Here is a 6,805-nt window from a genome sequence, read left to right as displayed (position 1 = left end):
AAAAATTATTAGTAAATAAATCAAAAGTATCCTTCTCTTACCTGTCAAATTTGATTTTTATAAAATTCAATGGGTCCTTTTTAATTTCAAAATGAATATATATGTATTAATATTATATATTGTGAATAGTTTATTAAAAAGAAGAAGAAAACTAAGTTAAGTTTGGTTTTTATTAATAATAATAACATATAACTAGTAATTGTTTGCCCGTATTATGCGGCGAGGCTATATGTTTGGGTGGTAAGTGTTGTACTTTAAATATATAATTGGGGGTACGGATTGTAGTTTGGTAAATAATCATAAATGGCACATGTAGTAATAGTTGATAATATTTTATTGCAGTTAAGGTTGAACCGGGTCGGGCTTTTTTTCAGATCTTTCTTTTTGGGCTTCTTTACGGATCGGATCGGATTTTTTGAACATCTCTAGATCTAGTTTAGTTAGTTGGTATTTTGTGGCAATGTTGTTTTTTTTATATCAAAAACTGAGTTCGAGTTTGTGACATTTTAATCGCGGTTTGTATATTTTTGTAAAATAGTGTTATCTCCAATTTTTCATGATTTTGGTATGCATGTATTCGGTTATGGTGTATGTGTAGGTATAAAGAGTAGTGTTGGTTCTACTATATTACAGATTTTATAAAAATGTTTTTTTTGTTAATAGTCATACGCAAGAAGAAGTTATTTAATAGATAAGAATAGATTAATTTTTGTGGAGTATAGTGTGCATGTAAAGTGTGCATGTAAAGTGACGTGATATGGATTTAGTCATAAAAAACATATTACAATAATAAAATTGTTAAGTATATTAGGTTATGTGGTTAAGGTAACCTGTTATCGTAATATATATGGTTACACTTGAATCAAAGTGTATAAATAATTGAACCATTATAGTAGTGTGAGACCTCATTATGAGATTTTTGTTGAAATGCTTCTTTTTTTTTGTTTGATATGGAGTGTATAATAAGTGAACTTATTTAATAGTTTAAAATTTTAAAAATTGTGTGCATCATATGTAAGGTTGTAAGTAAATAATGTTAACATGTCTTCATGTGGACGAACCATAAATTCCTTGGATTGACATTTGATCGTATTTTAATCGGCTTATTATGACTCATATAATATATACTCCCCATAATATCCATCTTACCTAGTGTGAACAATAAAATGATATTGAAGAGCCATAAACAGAGGGTGGAAATAAGTAATTATTGTAAGACCATCTTTTTTACTATCAAAAAAAATTATTTCACTTTCCATACATCTCGTCCCTACCATCCACGTCCACTTCATTCGATGGTTTCATATGATACTCATGTCTGTGTTGACCTAGATTTTTTCATCACTATCTTGAGTTCCACTATTTCTTAATCTTTGAAGTGATCCGGGACCATTCTTTAATAATTCACCAGTTCATTGAAACTATCTCGCATCCCAAATAAGTTTTAAAATTATAGGGTCTATCACATTTGGGTCTTGAAGTTTTATTTTGCGTATGCGATTATCAACTTTAATCTTTGTATAAAACATAAATAGATAATTGACATTTTGGTTGTTCACCTTTATGGGTTTTAGGCTAATATGCCTATATATATTCACATTTTGTTGTTGTTGTTGTGTTTAAAGATGTGGTTTACAATATTGATGGAGCGATCTATATTCACATTCAAAGAAGTGAAAAAGCAAAAATTTATATATAATTACACACATTTTGAACTTAGGTCCTTTCTCCGCATGGTTATATAATTGTTTTAAATAGTAAGGGGTTGTCTTACTTTGTTAGGGGGAATACACACAAATATAGAACCAAATAAACAATGCAAAACACACACAAACAATATATGACGCGGAAAAACCCACGTCCCAACTTGTATTATTAATTCAAATAATTATCAATAATACTGTTAGATATTGAATATGACACAGGGGGTGAATGTCTTTTGGATATTTTTAAGCCTTTTTATAACTGTTTGGAATGGTGAACAAAGCTGTCTAATTTGTAGAGATATTATGTTTAACAGAATAAACAAAGCATGCACAATAAACACAGTATTTTCAAAACTCACTTAAATTTGTATTAAAATTAAGTATGTCTTGCTACAATCCTGGGTTCTTTGTACGTAAAGAACTCATCTTCTTTCTTGAGAGAGTTACAAGAAAATTCTAGATCTGTTTGTTACTACTAAGACAAAGGACCAGTGTTTACTTTATAGATTAGTAAACACAAGTTTACACAACATGCAATAAGATGTACTAAACCCTACTTTAAGTTATCTCTAAAGCTTTCCATTTCTGTCTTAGTGAATTTTTGTAGGTCTTTGACTTTCCTTTGTCAGTTAATCTTGGCCTTTGATCTTGCACTCTTCAAACTTCTTTTGTAGACTTTTCAATCTAAGTGATTAGATCGTTTGTTGATTGATAATCTTGAATATTTAACTTGTCTGGATTTTGTACTTGAGGTTCATATCGAGATCTCCAGTTTGTTGTACAGAGAATTGACATATCGATAAGTTTAATGGCTTATCGAGATCTCTGAGTTCTCTATAAGTGTTTTGACTTGTTGAGGTCTCTGAGTTCTCTATAAGTGTCTTTGACTTGTCGAGATCTCTGAGTTCTCTATAAGTGAACTTGGCTTGTCGAGGTCTCCAAATCTTTGCATGTAGAAATGACTTGTCGATATCTCTGAGATCTCTATATGCATTTTGACTTGTCGATATTTCTGAGATCTCTATATGCATTTTGACTTGTTGATATCTCCGAGATCTCTAATGAGAAATTGACTTGTCGATATCTCCAATATTCATATCTCCATTTACCTTGTCAATATCTCTTAGTTCTATATATGCAAAAATGACTTGTCGATATCTACAATCTTCATATTTCTATTTGCCTTGTCTATATCTCTTAGTTCTCTATATGCAGAAATGACTTGTCGATATCTCCAATCTTCATATCTTCATTTGACTTGTCGATATCTCTGAGACTTCTCTATAAGCCATTTTGGACTTCTCGATAAGTCATTCTGGAGTTCTCGAATGACTTCTCTATATGACTTGATCTGTGACTTGTAGATATCTTGACTTAGAACATTTTTTCTAAAACTGATTTATTCAACTCCAAGCTTCTTCACCTTTTCTCTGAGGCATAATCTTGTTGATCTTCTTTCAGAGTTTATTCTTAGGCTTAAGACTATTTACAGAAAAATACTCCAGTCTGATCTTTAACATTTTTACAGACTCAAGTAACACAATACAAAATACAGATTTAGACTATCATACAACTAAATCTTAGGGTTGTCAATGTGACTTAGTCTTGTTATAGTACAGGCATGTCTTGCACAAAAATCTCCCCCAATTTGTGAGAAGATTGCTTACCAAAAATTCATGCCTGGTTACAAGACTAACCCTAAGTTACAATAAAATAATAAAAGATTACATAAAATTGACAGAGCACAATTACAACTTTTATATACTACTTGATTACATGAGTTTGATATGTATATTCATCACGCAAAATTCTCATAGCTTAATTCCTATCTAATGAGGTCCTTTAGATCTACAAGTACTTGAAGTTCCCTTATTATTTGTGTCCCTCTAAGAGCTTCCACAAGCTTGAGCCAATCATCTAATGAATATCCATTCAAGTAATTAACTCTGAATCTTGAAAATCTGCAAACTTTTATGTTCAGAAAATGTTCATCCTTGGAGATTCTGCTCATCTCCTTTGCCTTGAGCTCATTTGATCTTTTTTCAAAGAGTGCAATTTCTTATGCATATTTCCTATCCCTTTCATCCTTTCCAGCCTTTATTTTTGCTCTTCTTTCATCTCTTACTTTCACCCATACACGCAACACAGCCCTCCATGCTCTTACACTAGTGTCCTTATCCTTCATCAAGCTAATCACCCTCTTGATTTCTGTGGTTGAAAGTGCGTCTATTAAATCCCTTCCAAGTAAGGTGTAAGAGCCATCATGATAATAAATTTTGACTTCCCTCAATGATACAACCCAAAATTTGACCATTTCTTCAGCTGATTGTTGAAAGTAGTCATCATCTGTGATGCACCAATATAGTGGTAGAAAATCAGTCTGATCAAAGCAATTCCAGATGAACCTCTCTTCAACTTGCAGCTTCTTTGGTTTTCTCCCAACAGTTTTGAAATGAATTTTAATAGGTGGCTTAAATTAAGGTAGGTTTGAGATTTTTTAGAGTGGTTTGGCTAGAGGTGATTGGTATTTTAAGTAGAGTGTCTGCAATTTGTTTATATATAAGTTTAGGCTTGGAGGTCAAGGGTAGTTGAATGTTTGAGCTTGTAGGTTTAGTGTTTTGAGCATGTTGGATTTGGATTGGTAGGACATTTTTCTTAGATCCTTCACCATCTTCCTTCTTCTTTCATCACCCTTCTTTTTGTCCTCCCTTTTCTTTTCTTCTCCTTTGCTGCCAGTTGCCTTTGAAGGTTGACTTGGATTTGAGCCAGAAAGTTTTTGATCATCTTTCTTCTGCTCATCATCATCCAAGTCACCATTAGTATTGATTTGAGTTTTGGGCAACTTGGTTTCAGCATCTTTCAGATATCTCCCCAGCAACTTGATCATATCTTCATCTTCAACAGTCTTGTATTGCTTTGTCTTCAAGTCTGTCTCCAAAGTCATTATCAGCTTCTTGTTTTCCATGACACATTACTTAGGAATTTGGAAATATTTGCAATGTTTGATGGTTGAACAGATGTATACCATTCCCTTGCTTGGTTGTAAATATGATTCTGGAAAAGCAGCTACTTGAGCCTTCTTCAATTCATTTAGCAAGAGAGTGTCTTCATGAATCACTCTATTGACTTTATTGATCAGAATGTCCAATTCAGATGTCCTTCTTGTTATGAGATAATTAAGGGACACATGTATACACCTATCCACACCAGAGTCATTTATATTGACAAAAATCCTTTTCTCCTGAAAGTTGTCATTTGTCACTAAGATTACCCTTATGAAATTGATTGTCTTGTCCAAGGCCTTTTTATATGTGAAGAAGTTGTTGTTTAGAGAAGCCCTGAGATCCTTTAGCAATTCATCAAATTCTCTACTTAGACTAGGTCTCCCAACTACTTTTAGTAGCCTCTCCATTCCAACATCAACTTGCTGTTCAGTTTCCTTGGATTTGCCTTTTGAGCTTGGACAGATGATCTTAGTAACCTAGTCTTTATCTCCCCCTTAGTCTTGTTAGCTAGCAAGATGAGAGGTGTAGGTATTTCAGGTCTAACAGCTTCTGGAATTACAGACAATGGAATATTTAGAGCACCCGTGATATCTCCCAAAGAGATTAAGTTTTGCATTTGAAGATGCTTATGGGAGTCTACCAATGTTTGGACCTGTTGACTTTGTACCAAAGCTGTGAGTTGAGAAACTTGAGCTGTCAATGAATCATTTGAAGACTGTAAGATGGAAACTTGAGATTGAAGAGCTTAAATTTGTAAGTTTGTAGATGTTGACACTGGTGATTGAGAGCTTTAGGAGACAAGAGCACCAAATGTAGCTTGTACAGATTCCTTGATGCCTTCCATTAAAAGAGCTGAAGGTGTATACCTAACCTGATACAGTTGATCCAGTTTGAGCCTTGTCTCATTAGTACTAGTTATGTGATTCTACACAACTTCATGGAGAGCAACAAAGGACTGTTTGAGATTCTTAATGCTTTGCTCCATACTAGTCATGTCAAACCTTGCCATTTGATCAACAAATGTCTTAAACTTGTTCTTGATCTGAACCTGAGTAGGCACAAGGTCATCCAATTCTTCTTTACCATCCTTCTTATTCTGTCTTGATGGTTGTCCAGAGTCTGTTGTAGAGCTTTACCCATGAGATGAAAAGCTTTTAGTTGAGCTTTATAGACTTCTGTCACAATATCATATACTTCTTGTGGAGTGAGGGCCTTGGCATTGCTTCCCAGTATTGTGACACACTCTTCTCTAAATCTTGCCAAGACCTCATCCATGCTCAAGCTAAAGTCCTTGCTTAACCAAGCATCCACAGTTCCATCCTGCTCAGCTTCATTCACAATCTTTTATTGCTGCTCTTCAACATCTATTTTATAAGATAGCAATATGGCTTGATAGTCCTGATTAGACATGCTGTTGTGTGATGTTGGCAAGTCCAGAAAGTAGATCAACCAAGAGGTCATTCATCGTAATGGGTTGAGCTTGGGCATCTTAAAGCCATTGAGAGATAATATGTGATCGTGGTTATGAAGGATGTGATGTAGAAGTTATGTCTGTTTGAGTTAAGGTAGATGGATGAGGGTTAGTAACAGTACCAGAAGAGTATCCCAACAAATCAGCACAATATATCAGAAGAGCATCCCAACATATCTGGAGAATATCTCTGTATAGCAGTAGAGTCTAAACAGATTGGTAGTCCATCACAATGGATCCAGGCTAGTCTTGGTTGTGACACAATTATAAACTAAATAATACGAAGTTTATCTATATCTCCAATAATGGAATTAAGAACACATGACGCTTACATATTGAAGAAGAATAAGAGATTACAACCATAAATCTAAAATACTATCTTAATCAATAAGTAAAAAAATGAATAGGGGTACATATAGATCTAAAAAACTTAGACAGGCTGTCTATCCACTAACTAACTTGCCACCTCGGCATCCTTGACACCTGTAGAGTTAACAGCCTCATCATTGTGTTGTTTAGCTGGAGCAGTACTATGTGTAACATCCCCCCTCAAGATAGGAAGGGAGAAAATATTAAGAACACATATCTTGGACTGAAGAAATGTCAGTTGATACGAAGGCAGG

Source organism: Apium graveolens, chromosome 4 (assembly GCF_009905375.1).
Source record: "Apium graveolens cultivar Ventura chromosome 4, ASM990537v1, whole genome shotgun sequence".
Classification (NCBI taxonomy): domain Eukaryota; kingdom Viridiplantae; phylum Streptophyta; class Magnoliopsida; order Apiales; family Apiaceae; genus Apium; species Apium graveolens.
The sequence above is the reverse complement of the archived record's forward strand: the minus strand, read 5'-3'. Positions refer to the sequence as shown.